The sequence below is a fragment of the Ciconia boyciana genome, chromosome 1, assembly GCF_034638445.1.
Source record: "Ciconia boyciana chromosome 1, ASM3463844v1, whole genome shotgun sequence".
Lineage (NCBI taxonomy): Eukaryota > Metazoa > Chordata > Aves > Ciconiiformes > Ciconiidae > Ciconia > Ciconia boyciana.
The window spans coordinates 110743748-110767401 of NC_132934.1; positions in this window are offsets into that span (position 1 = coordinate 110743748).

Sequence of the window (23654 nt, forward strand, 5' to 3'; positions counted from 1 at the left end):
CTACGGTGGTTTATTTGCATTAAGTTTAAAATAAAGGTAAGCTTGGAACAAACTGGTTGCTTATCCAGACACCTTTGGCCTAGAAACAGCTCAAGAACAAGATTTTCTTGCTGTGTTTTCAGTGAAACTGTATGTCGGCCAGGCCAGGAAAAGCTTCCCATACTATTTCAGATCTGGTATTTCTCCAGAAATGGGAAATGCAAACATATAAGAAGACTGCAATAAAACAAAAGTAAATTTTTTTGAGTTTCCACAAATATTGTGATATGATTCTTACCTTAGCTGAATTAGTTCAAACGTTAGAGATATAAAGGTGTAGAGGTTCCCACAGTTAAAATCAGATTAAATATTTTGGGATGAGATGTCTGCACTATGATCAGTTTCTGGCATCTTTATAGGTCAGGTACCTATGGAAAACCTGGGCATTTTTGTTCCTTTGAACAAAACTTGAAGAAAGAGGCAACATCAGGCTGGATTGATGGGCCCAGGCTAATTGTATGAGATTCAACAAGGCCAAGTGCAAGGTCCTGCACTTGGGCCACAGCAACCCCATGCAACGCTACAGGCTTAGGGAAGAGTGGCTGCAAATCTGCCTGGCAGAAAACGGGTTGGTCAGGTGTTGGTCGATAGCCAGCTGCATATGAGCCGGCAGTGTGCCCAAGTGGCCAAGAAAGCCAATGGCATCCTGGCTTGTATCAGAAATAGCGTGGCCAGCAGGACTAGGGAAGTGATCGTGCCCCTGTACTCGGCACTGGGGAGGCCGCACCTCGAATACTGTGTTCATTTTTGGGCCCCTCACTACAGGAGAGACATGGAGGTGCTGGAGCGTGTCCAGAGAAGGGCAATGAAGCTGGTGAAGGGTCTAGAGCAGAAGTCTGATGAAGAGCGGCTGAGGGAACTGGGGTTGTTAGGCCTGGAGAAAAGGAGGCTGAGGGGAGACCTTATTGCTCTCTACAACTACCTGAAAGGAGGTTGTAGAGAGGTGGGGGTCGGTCTTTTCTCCCAGGTAACTAGTGATAGGCAAGAGGAAACGGCCTCAAGTTGGACCAGGGGAGGTTTAGATTGGATATTAGGAAATTTTACTTCACTGAAAGGGTTATCAAGCACTGGAACAGGCTGCCCAGGGAAGTGGTGGAGTCGCCATCCCTGGAGGTATTTAAAAGACGTTTGGATGAGGTGCTTAGGGACATGGTGTAGTGGTGGTCTTGGCAGTGCTAGGTTAACGGTTGGACTCGATGATCTTAAAGGTCTTTTCCAACCTAAATGATTCTAGGATTCTAAGATTCTATAATTTAAAGGATGCTGTTCAGTTAATCAGAGGCATGAAAGCAAAATGCATAGCTTTGGTTTTGTTATCAATGACATCAGGACATCTTGAAAGTTTCCGAGAGAGGAACACTGTTAAAACACAGTTTTGGGTTGGGTTTTTTTGGTGTGTTTTTTTTTGTTTGTTTGGGGTTTTTTAATAGTGAACCCACTTATTGTATAAATCTATTGTTGTTGTGCATAGGACAGCCACAGCAGAGCAGAGAGCGCCTCCCAGGATTAGCTTTGCTCTGCACGGAGAGCTTCCACATGGCAATCCGCCTCCAGCTCTGGCTTCCCAAAGGCGCCAAGGCCGGGCCGGGCCGTCCCGCCGTGCCAGGCTGTGCCGCCCGGCCGGCAGCGCGGAGCTGCGGCTGCCGTGCCCGGCGAGGCGGGCGGCTCGCCCGCAGGAGGGCAGCAGGACCGCACGTTTCGCTGCAGCAGCGGCAGCCGCCTCCCCAGGGGGAAAAAGGCTCCTTTCTGCTCCCCAGTATTTGGAAAATCTGAGCCAGGCCCCCTCTTTAAAGTCTGCTGGGTGTATATAACTTTTGTGTGCAGATCGGCAGTACGGCGTGTGGGTATTATAGTCCTGGCTAGTGGTGGACTCAAGGGATGTGGTTGATTTAGGTCGATTTGCATTTGTACATCAGGCATGTTTGGATATGGGGTTTCTCACACATAAAGCCGACACATTTCTGCACAATCTGCTGTCTAGGTGGTTTTAAAAGGACACCTTCGGGGGAAACCCTTCCCGTGTGTCTCTAGTATTGTTACAATTAAAAAGAATAACAAATTTGAAAGCATGTTAAACCTCGTGCGTCAGCAATTAAACTAATATTGAATCAGCAGAAACCATGATGATATACACATAAGGAGATGATATGTATATAAGGTCACAAGTACTGACCTACTTTGTGATTCTTGCTTTCCTCCAAAATGCCTGATACTGATGACTGTCAGGAATTGGATTCTTGATCAGACAGATGCGAGATCTGATCCATTGGGGCAGATTCAGCACTCCCGGTCCCAGGCCTGTTTTATAAACAGATTTACAATGTTGCTGCAGCTTACAGAAAAAGTGAAACAGTCCACAGGAATCAGCCTGAGACAGCCTGGAGTTTCTAGACGGTGTTATACCTGTGCCAGTTAAAGGAAGGACTTCCCTAGAGTATGGGTCATATTCCAGGGTGCTGAGATTGTTTCTGCCTGGACAGGAGTGACCAGATGGAGAGCGGCTGTGGGGCTTTTCTTTCCTCTGTTTGCATTCACTTCCACCCCTTTGAACTACCAGGTCATCCTTGCTAGAGCTTTAGTCATTTCCAGCAGTAAAATGCTGAGCTTTGGGACAAAAATCATATTTGAAAAATGACCCACAGTTCCTCCCTCCTCCTCCCCCTTTTTTTTTTTTTAAGTGCACATACACTGGACAATATTTAATGTTATTGCTGCATTTAATATGTTTACCAGGAAAAAAATACTGAGCTTTTCCAGCAAGTACATTTCACATGCTTTTGTTTATCAAATAGTGTTCCCGGCTGCTCCCCCCCTCAGTCTCTGATGGTGGAAATCAGCTACAGATCCTAACTGTAGCCCTTCAGGTGAACTTCTCAGTAGTATTAACATATCTAACTAAAAAAATTCTAGATGCTTAACTTGCACAATGTTACCAAATAGGAATTAAGTACCTAAATGCCTTTGAGGATCTAGCTTTTAAGGTGTATCTGCGCAGAATTTAAGAGCCATGCACAGATCGTCAAACTGGTAATGAACAAGCTAATCTTAAAACAGGAAACAATCTAGCTGAGTTCATTAGACTTATTACTCGCCCTAATAATGGATGCAATTAAATAGCTTGCAAGCCAGCCTGATACATCTGGCTGGCTTTGTGTGGGGCACACCCTGTGGAAGTACCATTGCAGGTAGATGCCATCTCGGAGACCTCATCTCTGTTCTCCATTGCATTATGTAGATGGATCCTTGATTCCCAGCTTGAGGATCCTGATTTTAACCTTGTTGATTTACAGTTAGACTCCCACTTATGATAAAGACTTCAGTCATTACAGTGTTGTTCTCTTTCTTTCATTGTAAAACAGCCTTTCTAGGTAGGTAATAGGAAATCATCTAATGGAATCAATCAGTCAGGTGAGCCATGGCTGAAAGGGAGAAGACTTGTTTCCTCATCCCGTGTCCCTGCCCTCCTCGAGGCTTTGTGCTCCTTACTTTTGTCAGACATCTTCCTTCAGTGTGTAAAGGGTGGGTTATAGGGAAGAGAGATCCAGTATCATCTCAGAAGTGCACACTGAAAGGAGAAGAGGTGGTGGTCACAAGCTGCAACAGGAGAAATTCTAAAGGACATAAGGGGTGAGGCAGATATGGGAGGACATATGATATCTGGTTTGGTCTAAATTTATAGTGTAATGGGCAGGCAATACCTAACCTCACATGAAGCTTCATGGTATACTAAACTTACACAAATATTTTGAATAAATTTGAATCATGAGAGTAAGTTTATAATGGATCAGAGTTTCATATCATGTTATTGAGGTGTTTTTAACCCAGATAAAGAATTTTTAAGTGGGAGATATTGTGTTGTTGAGCTACAGCCTGAACATAGCCTTTCTCCTGGCTGCTGCTTTATTGACTGTACACCCACATAGGGCAGCTTACCATGACCGAAGAATGTACAAAAGCCTTGGTTAGAGAACTCATAGCACATTGTAACAGACACCTTTGAGATCTGTGTTCCTAATTAAAGTAGGAATGGCTAAAATTTTGTTCTTGTACCCAGAATTTATGTTTTACTATGTTTCTACATAGGCATTGTATGTATTATTTGATTATTAAGTGGACAGGCCCACTGATTCTCAGCTCTCCAAACCAGATTTATTTATGCTTATACATATTAATAGTTCATCCTTAAAATTGACCTTTTTAAATTAGTATTTTTGGTGCTTTGTTAAGTAGACAACATGAACAAGAATGAAAATGGGAGTAAACATATATAAGGAAGAGGCATTTCATAGACGGCACTGGGGCAAAGCTAACATTACTATGAACTGTGATTGGGAGTGAAAGGGTTAAATCCCTGACAATCCCTGACTAAGACATAGACTTGCATTTTTTTAGTTTCACTCACATCCTTGTTCTCTTTTGTTCTCTTCCCCTGCAAAGATAGTTTTGGTTACCTGCTGAGCAGAGTTGATGGTGGGACATTTCCTGTGACTTCTTACCTGATAGGACTAAGCAGGCCTTGAGCAAGCTCGTTAGGCTTCCTAATTAAATCACTGATAACAGGAACTCAGGACGATTGTGCCAAAGATAAGCACCAAAGAACTAGCTTAAATCGACCCCCTTGTAACATGTAACATTCCAAGGCCGAAGGACTGATGAGCTAACTCAATGACTACATGGACAAAAGAAGCCCAAAGTTCAACTAGTGGACAACGTGAGGAAGACTATGGAAGACCACCGGGAGGGTGAAAAGACCCTAACCCTAATTTTACTGTGCATGCTTGGACTACGTAAATGAATTCCGGGAACTCATCACCATAAAACTGCCCTTTTCAGGAAATCTGATGAATATGTATGATTTTTCTGTATATGAACTGATGTGTTGTGCTAAGCTGGCAGAGCACTTGTGGCAGAGTGATCCCCAGTGCTGCCCAGCGCTGCAATAAAGAATACCTGCTTAATAGTCATCCTGACTATTGAGTTCTGATTTTGTCTTTTCACAGCAACAGGAGTTTTGTTATGTGAAATAGTATTTGAGAGAGACTATCATGGAAAATAAATGTTACTGAACTGCCATAGAGTCTTCAGGTTTTTTCACTCTTTCTGGTTTGTTTTGTTTTGTTCTTTAATACCAAAACCTGATTTTCTCTACTTGTTGCCAAATTCTTACTCCCTTATGATCAGAAAAGTAATATCTTAAAAGCCAATTCATGCCTGAGTTAATGCAAGTTTAAGAAACTGCGTATAGAGCTATACAAACCTGTTTGTGTTTTATATAAATGGATAGCGCTCCTAAAATGAATAGTAGGTGGGTCCTTGAAAATCGCTGTCTGTTGATTAACAGTGTAAGGGATTCAGGGGAAGGAAAGGCCAAGAAATATTCGGCTAGGCCTGTGCTTGTTAACTTCTGAGGGGTAACTCAGCAGCCAGACAAAAGGAACTGCAAATGAAGCATGAAGCACCTCCCTACCCATCCACCTGGCAGGGGCTGGGTGCTGTGCTGAGGTGCTAATTGACTGTGAGTCACCTGCCTGACATGTAGGCACTGGAAAGGGGGAGATGCACTACACAGATGTATTTTGGGTTTCATTCAGCCATCTTATTATTTTATGGGTTATGAGGGAGCATCATCATTTATAATCTAAGGGAAAAATCCTCTCACATCTGCTAGGCATTTGTCATACGAATGAGAAAAGACAAATCTTTTCTTAGCAATAGCATGAAATCACTTCTCCAGATTCCCTCTAGCTTTAAAAATAGCTTTGTGCTACAAACACCATCACATCAGACTTGGCGTCAGCAAAATTCTTTAAGAAAGGAAGGAAGATTTGGTCAAAAAAGGGTCACTTTTACCCCAAAGCACAGTTTTCTTCGGATTCTTTCTACTTTTAGTTAGTAGAAAATAGGGAAAGGATAATCTTTTTCTATGAGATAAAGAGACCTCAGCCTACTCAGAATTGTAAAAAGAACAGTAGCATATTTTAAAAAAGAAAATCCTTTTAATATTCAATATTCACCAAGTGAACACTATGTGATACCTTTAAATATGTTCATATTGCTTGTGCTAGATTATAGAAAACACTTGTCCTTCAGAACAGTGCACAGATATTTCAAATGATTCAGTTGTCAGCTATTTAAATGATTCTCCAAAAACATACACCCCAGAAAAAAATTGCCACTGTAAGACATGATGAGTAACCTGCTGCATGTTATTTTTTGTTCAGGACCAGGGTACCTATATGCAATTCACATTTTCACCTCAAATTTACCATTTTTTTTGGCAAATATTGTTGAGTACTATGCTTTTATTGCAGCAGGATTGTTTTTATCATTGCTTTGCAGCATGATTTTCACAGTGTAATTCAAATATATGATTGATCAGAAAACATTTTGAGATTTTGGGTTAGACCTTCAATAACAGAGCCATAGAATCATAGAAGAGCCCAGGTTGGAAGGGACCTTGAAAGATCCTGTGGTCCAATCTTTCATGGCAAAGGGAGCCTAGATGATCTTATCTAGCACTCTGTCCAGTCACATCTTGAAAACCTCCAGTGATGGAGACTCTACCACGTCCCTGGGGAGGTTGTTCCAGTGACTGACTGTTCTCACTGTAAAAAAAATGTCTTTCTTATATCAAGATGAAACTGCTCCTTGTGCAATTTGTACCTGTTGCCCTTTGTCCTCTCCACGTGGCTCCTTGTGAAGAGAGAGCCACCATCCTCTTTGTAGCCATACTTTTAAGTACTGGAATTCTGTGATGAGGTCCCCCAGAGCCTTCTCTTCTCTGGGGTGAAAAGACCTAATGCCTTCAGTCTTTCCTCATGGGGCAGCCCTTTGATCATCTTCATGGCCCTCCTTTGGGCCCTCTCCAGTCTGTCCATGTCTTTTTTGAGTTGTGGGGACCAGAACTAGACACAGTACTCCAGGTGTGACCTGACAAGCGCTGAGTAGAGTGGGATGATCATGTCTCTATCTCTGCTAGTAATGCCTCTGTGGATGCAGCCCAGGATCTGATTAGCCTGCGTTGCTGCAGCGATGCACTGCTGACTCATGTTCAACTTCTTGTCCACCAGGAGCCCCAGGTCCCTTTCAGCAAGGCTGCTCCCCAGCCACACAGATCCTAGCATAACGTTGAGTCCATTCACGGCAGTGGAGCTATGCTAATTCTCAAAGACAGACTACCAGGCCCACAAAGATTCATTTTTCTCTCACTTTCATTTTTACAGTAGAGGCACATTAATAAATAATAATCATTCAGCCAACCCTTGCCAACTAATGTTAATTACATTTAAGATTAAGTATCATGAACCATTCCTTTATTTTAATTATAACTTTAATAGAAAAATTGTGCTGGTGATTTTATTGCCTTTATTATTTACTTTAAGTCACTCACTTTGATATACATTACAGCCATCTGTTTCATTTATTAGTTTCCCCATACTCCCTTCTATTATGGTTTTTTTACAGTATTTGGTTATCAGTTTTACTCACTCACTGTTAATATAATCAAAGAGAGTAAGTACCACAGAAAGACTTTGGAGTTGTGATGCTTCCTGTTATGATTTCTTAACTGGTTCTGATGTCCTCAAAAAAATCCATGGCTGTGAGACAATATTTGACTGATCTTTAAAAGGCCTGGGAAGAGCAACCTGCCTTGGATGGGCATGCCCAAATAAGTGAGCCTTGCTTTCCTCCTCAGCCTAGCTATCTAACTCAGGATGAACACGCAGGCATGCCTCCAGTTGCAATCCACAGTCCTGAACCCTTGGCTTAGGCAGGTCTCTTTTTCCATGCTCTCAAAATACAGCAAAGAGGTCCTTTCTTTTAAATATGCCTTGATAGTTGTCATCCTCTTTTATATAGTATCCTTCTGTGTACAGCACTGACACAGGCTTGATTCAATTTTCAACATCATTCCACTTCCCTAGGCCCCTATCTACCTGACGTTTAGTGGCCTGGCTCAGACTCCAGTGCACCTTGGAGATCACATAAATGCCACAGGTTTTGATGGCCTCATTACCTCCAAAGGGCTCAATGAGAATTCGGTTCAAGTGTGGATCATGACTGGCATATTGGGGAAAATCTCAGCTGACCAGTTAGAAAAGCTGAAAACTGCTGTGTATCACCAGCATGGCACACAAAAATGAAACTATAAACTTGGGATTTGGCTTGATGCTTGCTTAGAAGACAGGTATCTCTGAACTTCCACAAAGACTACAAATCTCTTTTGCACAGAACTGGCCTCATAACTTCCTGCACTGCTACTGCTCATTTTCTGCCTTTGGAATGTAGTCTTAAATTTTTAATCATTTGATGTCGGCCTTCCTTTAGGAGGATCAGAAATTTGGAGATATATCATAATTTCTTTAAATTTTGACCTCTTGTTGAGATCTGAGTTTGGTTTTTTTTTATTTTTTAAACTAAAGAGTAGAAAAGGCAGAATTAAGATAATTAATTCAAACCTTTGTCAGTCTTTACTAACTATATATACTATTAATTTTAAATTGCAGGCAAATTGACTGCAGCAGGTTTCCATGAGAGATTTGCAAGTTACAAATTATCTGACTCCTGAAAAGTACAGTCTACAATGCTCCAAATATTCTACAAGAATAATGCTGATTTTTTATTTACATTTACAGTATAAAAGGTAATTTTTCAGCGCACTTCAATTCTTAGTTCAACAATGATATATACATATATATATAGTTCTTTAGCCTAAAAATATTTCAGTCGGAATAGCTATCAGAAAAGGAGGCGTTTTCTTGCTGAGAAGTAAGAATTACCTAACAGTTTCATTTCAGCACATGTGCCTGGAGAGATACACATTATTTTCATACTCTTTTCAATTATATTGAATAGGTAAAAATTATAACCAGGTGGGAATTACTGTCCTGCTCCCGTCTGGAAATCATAAGAAGTGATTTAATTTAAAAAACTTACTGATATTACTTTTATTCTTTACTTCCTTCCTGCCACTCTGGTTATGCTGACTATTAAAATACAATATTTTATTGAGCCTGGATTTGAAATTATAGTCATAGTTTACCAATTCCCTAGAATAAAAATGCTTAGGAACCTATTAAAAGTCTGCCATTTATATGGCACAAAACGAGCAGCAATGTTCTTAGTTTCCAGGTTTTCCATTAATAGTTTAATGTAAGCACAGTGACAGGTAATGTGATATCTTCGGGTTTTCAGCTGAAGCATATGCTGAATAAAGCCATTTAGTTGCCTTTATAGCTTTACCTGACCAGTGAAAGAAAGGGTCCCTAAAAAGATATCTTCAAGATATTTCCAGGTAATACAAATGGTGTGGTGGGCTGGAACACTGGCCGCTGCTGAGCTGCAGGGAGAACCTTGCTAGGACCCTGTTTCAGAGGTGGCAGAGAGCCATAATCTTCACTTTCAGACACATGACATATTGAAAATGTCGTTGGCTGCTAGATCCTTTTCTGTAAGAAGACTGTTACATTGTTAATGTAAATATTTAAGTGACCACTGCAGTCTTTTTTGGATCTCACACTCTTCAATTAGGTTAACAAGAAGAGAGTAAATAATAGTATAAATACTAATGATGGGGATGTCAGCTTGGTATTTACATAAATTTAAGATGAAACTAAGGGGATTCAATTCAGAGGTATTACGTTGAAGTCGCTGTGTAACTTCTTAATGAATGGGCTTGAGAAGGTAAGAGTTATGCTAAAGCAGATCCCTCGACTACATCAAAATACTACTCTAGAAACCACTGATATTAATACTTATGCAATATACTGATCATGCATCCCTAATATTTAAGTCTTGCTCACAGGAATGTGCTCTGAACTTGCAAAGTAGATCATCAAAGGTAGGTGGTGTAGCAAAATGCTTTGTGACAACTGAATTTTTGCTATGCAGCCACTTCATGCTTTTCTCAGCTACAAGGTCAGGGCCTGGGACTCTCAAACAACACAGGGAAAAAAAATCTCAGTTCTGAAGAAGGTATGCTCATGAACCAGCTGAGCAAGAAGCCAGCACTACTTGTAATTGACCAGAATACACAGTAAACTGCATTAACCTGTGCGTATCGTTAAACAAAACAGGCCAGAGACCATTCTCTGGCTATTAGGCCAGTGGCATGGCCTGGCTGCATCCACGCTTTAGCTCCACATGGTCCTCTATGGTCCTAAGACAACAGAATAATACCGTTTTTCAGTCTGAACTATCTGGAATATTGTGCTGTCGCATGATGCTAATAAAATTTATTGTCTGCCCTGGGATAAAACATAAGGGCAAGTAAAAGCTGCAAAGCCTAATGGGACAATGTTGGAGGACTGTAGTGGATGGAGGGACCCAAATCAGGTACACCCTCTCTATACTTTGTATTGGAAATAGCCCTTGGCATGCGTATTTCCTCAAACATACCCCCTGCTGTCTGGGAGCGTGTTAGCTGATGCAGGCAAAAGCTGTGCTGGGGAGCACAAAAACCGTAAGCAGTCTGGATAATTGTAGGCCAGAGTTTCAACCTGAGCCTGTGCCTTTATTTACTAGTATAGACATAGACTAAGGGCCTGATTAGCTCAAGATAAGTCTCTCTGGTGTGTCACGTTTGCTAGGTGAAGGAGACCAGATGACTTTAAGAAATGCTGTGCTATCGCAGAAATGTAAGTGATATCTCGGGTGTCTTCAGATCTCCTCCTGTGTATTCAATTGTTCATAAATTTTGCTGTTTTGTTCTATTCTGTTTTAGCTTACATCCTCAAGGATGCTGCAAAATATGATTTGAGGTACGCATGCAGTAGGTGCTCTTGTGGCCTGAATTATTTTGTGATTGAGGGGGGATTTGATAATGCAAATCTTCTAGTCCTGAGTCCCTAAATCCTCACATTGTCTGATCCAGAGCAGGTCCTTGAACCCCCATCCTCACTTACTTTTCTTGCCGTTTGGCTATTTGGCACATGCATATGCTCATGACAGGAACTGTCACTTCTATATTTAGTCTGATCTGTGACAATTTATCAGAAACCTGAAAACTCTGATGCTGCTTCTTTTCTTGGGAGATGGGGTGAGGGAGCAATTTGAGAAAGCATTATGAAAGAGGTATGTTTGAAACAAAATAATTCTGGGTAAAAAAAGATTGGAGAGAACGATCTGAATGATTTTCAGGCTGATGATTACATGAAACTACCCTGCTCTGTCTCAGCCATCTCACTTCAATTTTATGGGAATAGAAGTGACAATAAAAAGTGTGCAAATTGCAAGAACCAATTTTTCTGAATACTTTTAAGAGCGAACAGAAATGTCTGCAGTAATTCTCATTGGAGAGAGGAAGGGAAAAGAAGCCTAAAAAGGGTGTTCATAAAGTGTGGAAGAAATGGTCCACGTTAGTGGTGAATGTATCAAATTGTTGTCACAACCTAATTTTCACTCCTTTGAAAGTAATTAACCTGTTAATTCATTGTGGTTATAGAGACAAAAGGAGCTAAGACTTTTAAATACATGGCATTCTTAATTCCCTTTATTTTATTTTTATCCTCACCTTTTGATTTTATCTGCAAAGCACTTAAAAGCTTATCTGCAAAGCATTTAAGAGCTTCTATTTTGAAGGCTTAAGTAGCCTTTCACTGGCTCTGTGCTGAGAGTGAATTCATTTGCTGTTGGTACCAGGCCCAGATATGTGCAAAACTTCTTGACATTGAGGAAACTTATTGCCCGCAAGATAAAATCAAAATGAAAACCCCTTCCTCCCCTGACATTCATAGTAAGAGAAGCTATTACCTGTAAGAAAACACAGTATCTTGCTATCTAAGCACCATTGATTATTTTTAGCATGTCTGCCTCTTGATGATTTGAGGCAATCCACCTACAGAGTTTATGAACTCCATGCAAAAGTATGAACTCTGTATATAACATGACCAACCTGCCAACTGCATTTTGGATACACAGCCTTTTACCTTCTCTGTTGTCTTATCATCTCACATCAACTGAAATCCCAAAGGGGCATGAAATAGAGAAACTTGGTAATTCAGAGGCAAGCATCCTAAACAATAAGATAGCTGATCTGGAAAAGAACCAGTCACCAGGGAGACAAACCTGCCACTGACAGAGACCTGTGGCTTCCTGGGGAGGTGTGCGAGGCTGCCTGACCGAGGGACTGAAGGCTGGTACAGGCTGAGCACTCAGCCACTTCTCAGCTTTACCCTGGGTAAAGAGTATGCCAAAGGGTCCAAAAAGGAGGATGGGCTAGGGCAGCCTAAATTTTCTGAGTATGTTCTTTCATTTATATGTGCTTTAGTACAGCTCATGACATGCAGAAGTGTTTGGAACTTGCAGAAGCTGGACCTGGAAGGCACTACCTGGTTTCCACACCTCTGCAAGCAATGAGTAGATGGAAGAAACATTTGATCCTGAACAACACTGTGTGTTTATGCTCTGACAGTAATGCTGAAAAGGACAAATCCTATTTGCTTTGACTTATCATTATAGTCAGTGGCTCTGACTCTGCCCTTACTTGTACCTCTGCTAATCTATTCATTTTAATGGAAAAGTAAAAATTGATTTAGTAGGACAATCGTATTGATTATAGACAAGGTCTTCATCATTTAATGAAAAAATCTCTCCAAGCAGCCATCACAACTCCTACCTCACTAGGATTCAATTTTATTTCCTAATAGTATTTCTCAGTTATAATGAAGGTGTTTTACTTCTCTTAGTTGTTTTGCTCTAAGAGATTGAGAGCTGCTGTTTTCAAACAAGACCAACTAGGCTGGGTCTTTGAAAGTTTCTGACTTTGTAAGGACTTAGTCACTGAACCTGATGGAGCATAAGGACACTAAAATCAAAAGTAGTATGAGATAGAATTCAGGCACACTAGAAACACTCTGGAAACAAATTCTTGTACCATTCAAATAATGGGAATTTTCTACTTGGTTTGGTAAGAATTTTGCCATGAACCCTCTATAGTGGTTATGTTTTTTGCATTTCTTTTGTATTACATATAAGTGAAAAAATGTCTGTATTTGTGTTTGCATGTTTTATAAATTAAATGTGAAGTCTTGAATCTGATGTTCAAGTCTCAGGTTCCTTTATCAACAGATCCTTTCAATAAGAGGCCCTTGTTTCTGTATGTCCCTCAAGTAATCATTTGCGCGGTGTTTTACTTTACCTCCATCCATATTAATTTAAGACCAAGAAAAAAGGGGAATTACTGTTACACATCTTGAAGTTTTATTGTTTGTAAATTTTGTTCCTTGCCTTCTGGGTATAATGGAATTATATATACCTTTTTGCTGATGCCTGCTATTATTACACACATCTAATATATCTACCAAAAATTCTACATGTATGTATAAGAAAATTCTTTGGTCTGATGTTATAAGGCAGCGAAACTGACATCAAAGCCATGAAATATGGCAAAAGGAAACAAACCAGTTCTAAGCTAAAACCAGTTCTAAGCATATTCCAGCTACATTTATAGGATCATATGGCATACAACATTCAGCTGAATGGGACTAGCATCAGAGGCAGCTAAGAGGCCCTGTCTCAGATCACTTTCAGTATAAAGGTATGATATATATGTCCTCTGGGCCACTGAATCATCTTCCTTGTACTGGTACCATTCATACAAGCGGGTAAATATATAACATGCGCATCAAATGAAGTCACCAGGGACAATGGCCAAACTAGGTTTTACTGAATAAACTTTCTTCTCTGACTTGAAATACAGCAAAATAAACAGCAAAGACTTCTTAGGGTTTCAGATGGGATTAATCAAACTTTCTTTAGCTTGTCCAGAAGTTAAACATCTGGTTGAAGATAGTTTTTCAGCCTATTCAGGGCTAAAATGAATCATTGTCAAGAGGTACATGCACCTCCAGCAGGTGATTCATCCCTTGCCAAGGTAAGTATGTGATACAGATGTGATGAAGTGCTGCTGAGAGGTTCCTGACTTTCCACAAGCTCTCAAGGGAGCCTAGACAACTAGTGTTCTCTCATTTTCAGTGCACCTTTAGATGTCCGAAGTTAGTGAGATGAATCTCTGCCAAACTGGCTTAAGAAAAGCACAATAATGATATTAAATCACAGGGACTACCTCTTTGCTTATGAAACCCAGAGGTAACAAGAAAATGTGAAGTTCACCAAGGTTTGTCTTTTGCAAGGACACAGGGCTCTGCAGGAAGCTGTTAAGCACCTCCAGTCTCAGGATTTCCAGGATCAAACCCTGATGAGCCAGAAATAAGCACAGCCTCAGAATCAAAATGATTCATCTATGGAATATTCATAATGCACAGTGGGGTTAATGTTATGAAATTTTTCTGATCATTGAAATGAGAAGAAAAATCTCTGTCTGTGTATGCCAGCCCCATTTACTCACCATTCACAATCCTTTAAAACACTTTTATTCTATTATTCCGTACTCAACTGCCAAGCAGAACGTAAAGGTATATTCCTGTGCACAAAATGTGCTGAAATTAGGTTAAGGGTATGATTTGCTACAGTTCACCAGAGTCAGGAAATGTGGAATTCAGGCTGAAACCACATGCTTGACCCACTGTTTTCTTCTCAGGTACTGAGACTCTCTTGAGGATGGTTTGCTGATTGACCACAATGGCTGTAAAGAGAGGCATGATAGAGACAAGGTAAGAGAGAGAAATAGTGAAAATGAACAACCAGTACACATAAGTAGTCTTCATTGACTTTCAGATACCTGTTTTCTGTCCCAAACCTTCACAATTATTTTAGCACGCTGCAAGTTTTGGTACATTTCCTTTAAATAAAAAAAAAAAATCTCTCCACCTTTCCAGAGAATTCCTGAGCCCAGACTACATGGAAGCTCAGATAATTTTGAACAAATATTATTTATGCAACAAACCAAGATTTACTACACTTATGAAGTTGGAAAGACCTGCTGCGTTCTCCTGTGGTCTGTGGTGTCAAGCATGATTTGGGAGAGGTTAGATTTGTACAGCACTCTGCTGTCAAACATGTAGTCCAGCAGCATGATACAGAAGGTGATGGTTTTGTCACTGGAACAGAATCAAAACCTCTGTTTTTTCACCAGTACAGAAAGGATTGTGATTGAATTTCTGTGAAAGACATTAGTTGCTGACTTGTGACATTTGGGTGAAACAGCTAGTTGACATTTTTTGAAATAATATTTTCATTTTGGAAAATGGTATTTTATCAAGATTTGTTAATCATCCTTTGGAAAATGTGTCTTTTGAGAGGAATCCCCCCCAGGTGTTTGACTCAGCATATTTTCTGAGTATTTTCATTGAGTTTTGAATTTTTTTTACAAAACTTAAAAATGATTTGTTATTAGTATCTATAACAGTGCTATCATATCAGCTTGAATGGCTGCTGACACATATCTTCTCCTTTTTCTTCACTGTGTGGTGTAGTCATTCTTTTCACTCCAGCCTCTGGATTTCATGGCATCAATTCTTACATGGACACCTTCCTTGTAAGGACACCTCTACACTGGCTGGGACAAAGGGACCCATTCTTCTGGTGAATGAATCTCCTCCTGAGCAGCAGACACCCGTTTACAGCCCCCCTTGTATTACCAGCAAACATAATCTGAGCTGCATCATCCTATAGTCCACACCAGAGCAAGCCTCTTTCTTTGAAATTGCATTATTTTATGACCTTAATAATTTAATCATACATTTGAGGCTCAAGTGTATCTGGAGTTGCTAAATCAGAAAGAACAAATTATTCCAGCGTTTCTGGATGGGCAACAGGTCATGAGTGTGAGGCAAACCCAAGCAAATCAGCTTGTAGATTCACCTGCACATTGACAGCCCAAGCCACACTCAGACCATTTGCTAACACCTAGAGAGGGGGATTTGTGTGCCCTTTGCACCCCACTCCTCAAGCCTTGTCCTCCATGTGGTCTTCAGTGACCTAACTGCATTGCATCCCTGACTGCTGTGGCTGGAGTGGAGAAGAGGGAAGCATCCAGCTGGTTCCCTGCTGAGTGGTACTCAGGCTCATCCCCCTTCACATGAGTTTGCTGCGCCTGTGGTGTACCTTGCTAACACAACTACTTACAATTGAAACCACAAAATAATTAAAACATAAAAATATGCTGTCTGAATGCTTGCTTTTCAAGTGTAAAATCCTCTCATTCTTGTGTGTGTTTTTAAACCAAAGATCATGGGGACAAATGTCCTTTACAACAATATTTTTCCACCTTGCCCGTCTCTGTAGAGATTTCTTACCATTATGACTATTTACAATCTCTTCATGCTGGTTCTTGTCAACTCACAGTTGCTTGAAGAGATTTTCTGTGCTCTTCTTTGAAATAAAAGTGATATCGTGAAACATCCATGGGCAGACCAACTGACTGCCACAGGATGCAGGTTCACAGCTCTGGCTGTTTCCATTTCACCTTGCCGTAACACCGAGCTGTATTCTACAAATCACAGCAGGTGGTGGCAGAAAATCCTGTTACCCAAGTGCTTTGGGAGAACTGCAGCGTATGGCTTCCCACCCTTCTTCACTCCGTGGATGCACACATGGCCTTGGCCAGGCACGCAGACACTGCAACTGCATGCTGTGGTTCTGTCTACAGTGGATTTTCTCTTAAACACCTCAACCTTTCTAAAAATGTCAAAAATGCTAATGTTGGCCATCTCTTGAAAATCATTGCTATTTTAACTGTTTGTCTAATTGTGCATTAAGTGAGGTGAAACGGTGCCTATTGATGTATATTATTGCTCACAGTCTACTGATGTATGCTAATTTTCTCATCTTTGTTGACCCACCCAGAATTCTTTTAGACAGCAAGAGTGGGAAATGTTAAAGAAAAAACACCCAGACAGACACAGCCACTGTTTATGTGAATAAAGAAGTAACGTGCTGAATGCTTTCATAGCTAAATGAAACATGCTTGTATTTCACTGGAGAGCTTTAGCTCCAGGAGACTTTTCTGTTTATTCAAACATTCACCACCTATGGGTACCCTTTAAAGTTTTTTGTATTTTATTTCCAGTCTAATCTTAAGATTTGAGTCATAAAGATTCTGTAAAGGGTAGAAATGACAAAGTTGATTAACGTCAAAGTACATTTATAAAAGGATGTACTTCCATGAGAGGAACAAGACACCCATTATTTTGTGGATTTTTCCAGTTTATTTGATTTGGATATCTGATAGCAATAAATTCATTTTTGTTCCTTTTTTTTTTCCCCTACAAGCAAACCAGAAATGCTACCATAACCTTTCCTCGAGTATATCAAGGCTTCTGTTTGCAAGCAATTCTGAAAGCAGGATTTCAGAGGCTAGAGCAATAGAAGATACATACTGTGAGACCAATGTTGAAGGATTTTTCCTGAGTCTAATTACAGTTAATTTTCTTCTTACAGAAGAGATTCTGAAGTCATGTGACAAGATGAGTTCTCCATTTTCTTTTTTTCTTTTTTTAATGTAGGCTTTTAACTGTAATGACTATCGAGGACAGCTTGACTGAAGTGAACCTCAAAAATATAAGTAGCAGTAGACAAATAAGGACATTCCACAGTGAACCTTTTAAAAAATCATGTGTTTTTAAAAACCAATCTTATGTTTTTGTGATCTGATTTCTGATTTTTGATTGTTAAGGATGACTGAGAAGCAAGCTAACCAAAGGCCAACTATAACATCATCTATTAAAAACCAATCTCCTAGACCAGGCACAGTCTGGATTTGGGCCAGGACACAAAACCAAAAATGCTTTACTGTCAGTGATAGATGACCTCAGCTGTCAGTGGACAGAGGGCAGACATTTCCTCTCATCATTCTTGATTTCTTGAAACATTTCTTTCTGATGGCCATTAGATAATGCATTTCACCTGAGAGGAGTGGCAGGGCCCCTGACTACAACACAAAATGGAGGAAAACCTATTGAGAATGTAACATTTAAAAAGTAGTGATGGTAAACTAAGTCCACACTACTGACTTTTTACTAGCTGAGTCTCAGAAAAAGAGTTGTTTTCAGTGTTTGGATAAGAATGGTCCATGGATGAACTGAAGTCCGTGCATGATTGAGGTGCTGCTGGCTGGGTCAAGAGAAGGACTCAGAAGGATTTTAAACAGTATTGAAGTTTCCTCTTGATGAAAGCCACTCCGTTTTCACAGTTGCTAATAAGGTCTCCATAGCACTATCTATGAGTAATCCTCTCCCTAAGTCTTTAGTGGTTTCAGAATTTCAGTCCCATTCTAAAAGAGTTTATCTAGACTCTTTTTTTTTTTTTTTGGTGGTCTAGAGCTATGAAAGATACATACACAACAAGTCTTTAACACTGCATGAAACTGTGACAGATCTGGAATGTTTCAGTGTTTCTTTTCAACACCTTGTGTTGCTTCCCACAAATACAACATGCAAAACCCGCCAAAACTCAAGGATCAGTCTGTGACTTGACAGGTTCCTGTCTCAAGAGCATGTCCTACAAAGAGAGGAAGAATCTGTTTTTGCAAGATGCAAAAGTCTGCTGGAGGGCCAGCTCAGGCCTGTGGACTGAACTTCTTCAGGACCATAAGTACCCTCATAATCTTCAGCAATGGGCAGGCAATTCCTTGACTTCTGCTTTATGCAGCTTCCTTCCTTTGGAGAATAAGAGAGACTGACAAAGATGTGACAAGAAACAATTCCATCATTGAATGCCCTAATGAAAACGCATACAGACATAAAGAAGAATGTTGTGTTTTTGATCACCAATTTTTAACTTCCCAATGGATATTTAACCAAGCTTCTACACAGGCATTCACTTCTGTCACAATGTCTCAATCCTTCCTTTTAAAATAAGTGCTAGCAAATGAGAAAGAGATTTTTTTTCAACCAAGAGTTAAAATAACTGCAGAGTATTTGAAATGAAGTACAAAATGTTGGCTGAACTACAAAAGCTATTAATTTATTTGGCACACTGGCTAAATGAACCCTTGGTGAAGCCTATGAACTGACATCTGAGGTGAATTTGGCCTGTTTCTTTTTAAGAAAGCATTTTTTTGTGCAAAATAGTGGGTGCCTTCAAATCTGACAAGGAGTTAATAGCAGATACTTAAGGTCTTGGCAGTAGAATGGTATTGTTTTCATACTAAGAGGTTTTGTGAAATGGTTGAACTCATTCAGAAGGGCATTTCCCAGCTCTGAGCGACAATTGCAATCCATTAACCTGTATAGAATAAAAATGATCGTTAGTGTATTAGGGATGTGTTAAAGTGCAGGACCCATTAAAAATGCTTGAATAGGGGCAACTACAGCTTGAAACAGCAGTATGGTATTTTGGAATTTAGAAGGTGAAGATTTATACATTTAAATTGAGTTGATTTAAAAATTTAATTGTATACCTGTAGCCTCAAAGCTTTGCCTTTTATGTTAAAAAATGTAAAGAAAAGACTGGTTTATTTTTTTGTAATGTAAGCAACTATTTGTATAGATGTCATTTAGAAGAGGCACATGATTCATGAAGTCAAAAAGCCGTATTCGATAACTGCTGAATCGTAGTTGGAGCCTCATATAATAAAAGGAAAAGAGCCGGAAATTGGTTGCAAATATACATTTTTTTATTAGACCTCATTGCCAAGGTTTACTGTCCAAGGATATTTGCCTTGGATGTGCCTTCACTGTTGGTGAAATCCAGTTTAGTGTGAGCTCTTTGCTATACCCTGTTGATTGACAACTTGAACTATGGGAAATAGTCTTAAAATAATTCTTAAAATCACTTGAAATTTCCATTCAGGAAAAATTTCCATTTGGCTGAAAACAGGAATCGATGTTTCTTACAATATTGAAATTTCTTTTTTTTTTTTCCTTCTTTTTTTCTTAGCTGTACTGCATCAATGCAATCTGAGGTTTCCCTATTAATTTTCTGGAGTTGCTTTAATGACAATGGAAAATTGAGTTTAGGGTGATGTGAAAAAATATTAGTTATTTCAGTAAAATATTCTGAACATAAGAATAACACTGTACTTTGATATGATGACCATGTTCTTAAGTAATTACAGTTTTTAACTTCTACCTTTTTGTAAAGAATTTTTAATTTTTTTTTCCCATACTCTTACTTTTTGTAGTAATTTGTAAGCAAAAGATCATTTCCAGATATATTATGCTTCCTTTATAATAATTCCTTATAACATACAATGTATTTAGATGTTTCAAGTTCCAGAAACATTTGTAAGGAGTGACTGAAGAATTTGCTGCCTAGCTTTATAACTCCACATCAGAAACAGAACTGAAATGATAGAACAATTGCTTTACTATTCATATTTTCACATAATGCACTTGCGAAAGGATTCCTTATTCAAAAGGATTCTTGATCAGCCCTAGTACATTTTTTAGTTCTCTCTACATGTATTGAAAGGAAATATTTCATGGGAAAAAATACAGTATAACAAATTTTTGAAAACTGAAATCAGAAACATTACAATTTTATCAGAGCTATAACAAAAGGTAGGGGTGCCCCATAGCCGGTAGGATGGATATGGCAAGATGTGTAATCAAGACTGAAGTGTATTTAATCTCTGTTGCTGATCACTGCACAGCTTTAGCCTGTTTTCATCAAACTAATTGATGGCAAATGGAGGAGATGCATGATGAGATTATATCCCCAATTTATGGCACGGTTATAAGAAAATATGTCTTTTTTTTTTTCCATTACAAGTATTGGAAATCTAGAAAATGCACGGGATTGGAATTGAAGCAATCTCTCCTGCTTGTCTAATGCACTGCAGATTTTTCTTATTATTATTCTAGGCATTTAATTTATTATAATCCATTTCAGAAAAAAATTTAAAATAGTTTGATGTATTTTATAATTAAATCCTTGGCATTGACACTTCTTATGTTTGATTCTAGGCTTATAAATTTAGCATATCTGAGTTACTAAAACCACAACAGAAAAAACAGATCCAGATTATTACACACACTGGTAAAAGCAAGTTATGCAAAGAAGAACCATATAGAGTTGTTATAACATCTACTATATTAATCTTTGATTATAATACTAATTTTTACATACCCTTGTTTTGACATCTGAAATAGTGACAATACCTTTTACATTTTTTTATTTCTCATGAAAACAAGTAATTTTCAGGCAACATCCCTTCAGCTTTTTTGAGCCAAGAAAAATAAAAGCATTTGTAGTGTGTCCATGGTAACCAGCTCCAAACAAAACACTTAAAGAGAGCAAAATTTTACTTCTGTAACAGTAGGGGATGGATTTGTGAACAACTATAGCCTGAAGTACAGTTTCTTCTGCATGGCATCCCAGGGGAGACGGTGAATGTTACAACAGGAGTGCCTGAGATGAAAACTTGTGAAGGATCAGGACTGCCTGCCTGCAGAGGGAAGTACCTGAGCGGGCATGGACAAAACAGTTCCAGCAAAAGAAGCTCCCATCAAGAATGATCTAGGCTGGGGAAGAATGAGACATGACCAAGGACAACGAACTTGCCAGAAGTGAGGTTTTTGGGTAGGGATGCGGGAGAAAGGAGAATAGGACCAGTTCTGCTGGGAGCTTGGATATAGCAGCAGGATCCAGGAGGGACACTGCATGAGGATCTAAAAAAAAGCAAGTGAGATAAGCAAGAATGTGCTGAGACATAGTTGGGAAAGGAACGTAGACTGAACTGGCTGAGCTGACCCTGCCTGAGATTAGGATTTGGACCATGAGCTGGGCAGGGAAGCTGAGGCTATAGTGAGCAAAATGAGTATTAAGGACTGGAAAGGGAAGACAAATAGCTTTGAAACACAGAGTTAGGTGAGGGACAGAATTAGGAGAGTGGTGAACTGGAAGGAAAAATAAAGAAGTGATCAAGTCCAGGGAGGCAGGAGCATGGAAAAGCAGGTCTGTTCGCCGCAGAAACAGGTTTACCAGAAAACTAAGTTCCTCTTTCATATGACAAAATCATGGCTAAGCATATATCCTTGACTTTCTAGTTCTTGTAACCCAACTGCATTTTAGCACATTCTCCAACTGATAATGGGCAGAAATACATAATTCCCATATCTCAGCAACTTTCTGATACCAGGCAGTATCAGTAAAACCCACTGCTGAAGTGTACGTTTACTCACAGGATAGACAGTCTACTGCTACTGTCTCTTACTCTACTATGTAAGTGGCATAAAGCTGTGCATGAAAGGTTCCAGTGCTGCTTAATACCTGGGTGTTAAAGTGATGCTCAACAGTGGAATTTGTTTTTAATTTGCCATTAATAACAGGCTGTCACTCTCACATACAGGCACATACTCTACACTGTAGATAAGTTATAATATTGCAAATTCAGCTCTAAAAAAGTAAGTAAACTTCTGCACTGACATTGCCTGTGACTGGATCTAAGCAGCATGATCTATATTTTATCTACAGGACTAGGTGATTTTTTTTTTCACAAGACTTTTGCCTCATTTTTTGTTACTGAGACGGTTCCCTCACTGAGAACAGCACTGAACAATGCAGAAGTTAGTCATTAAAACAGACTTTGTTTTTCCACACCTCCTGAAGTATGCAGGGACAAATGATAGCCAAATAAACTGAATCAGATTGCATTATGTTACTTTTCAGGCATACAGAAAATCCCCTAGCATGTGACTATACTGAAGCAAAAGTATTTGGCATATCTCTATTCAGTATCACTAAAATGGCTAGAACTATTCATCAAAAGAATCCTCCAAAACTTATTAAGGTGTATTCATAGGCACTTGCCTGAAAGACAGACATAGTCCAGATTGAAAATATAGGATATTACAGTTTTAATAAGGTTACATTCACTAGTGATTTCACATTTTCCCCTTCTTCATGGAACCTGTCAGCTTCTGCTCTCAAAGCCCTTATCCTTTCACACATTGTTATCTTTATAAAGGGGATAAGACAATATATAAAATCCACTTAAGTAAAGGTCTCCCTTCATCCAGCATTACTGCTGAGATCCTTACACTGGCAGCAGTTTACCAAAGCACAGGCAAAAATCAATTTTAATTAGTATTTTTGGCTTTAATGAAAAGTGATTACAGAACTGGCATTTTAGTTAATACTGTTGAGATTTATGGTGGGGTGATGCTAATTAATTTTCTGTTGAATTGCTGTGGGCAATGAATAACTGCAATAAAATGGCAGATTTGCTGATACGAGGACTATATCAGCACTTCAGAGCTTCTTAACAAAAGGGAGCTTAATGGGATGCAGGTATAATTTACATTACTTCTCATAAACTGCACATTATTACTTCTTTGTAAAAGTGTTATGAAGAGCCAACTTTTTGTATTTTATAATAAAAGCAATATCTTTTTCCACAATTTGGTGTCAGCATATGCAAGCTTTCTGTAGAATGTGATAATATTTTAAGAACCTCTAGATAGGGAAGATTTTATTGGGCCAGAAAATTAATCTTTGCTTAAATCTGTTTCTGTATATATCGTTGTTATTCCACCATTAATTTTACTGTTTTTCTTAGTAGAAAGATACAATTGAATAAGGCACTTGCATTTAGACTTCAAGCAGTCTGTGTCAGGAAGACCATATTTTACTGTGTGCTTGAACAGTGCCTAGCTCTATAGGGATCTGATTGCAGTTCAAGCCTCCAGGTGCTATCCTAGAGCTTACTGGCTTTGGGAGTGTTGGGCTTCATCTAATTTTCTTTAAACCATGGTAGAACCGGCACAGCCTCA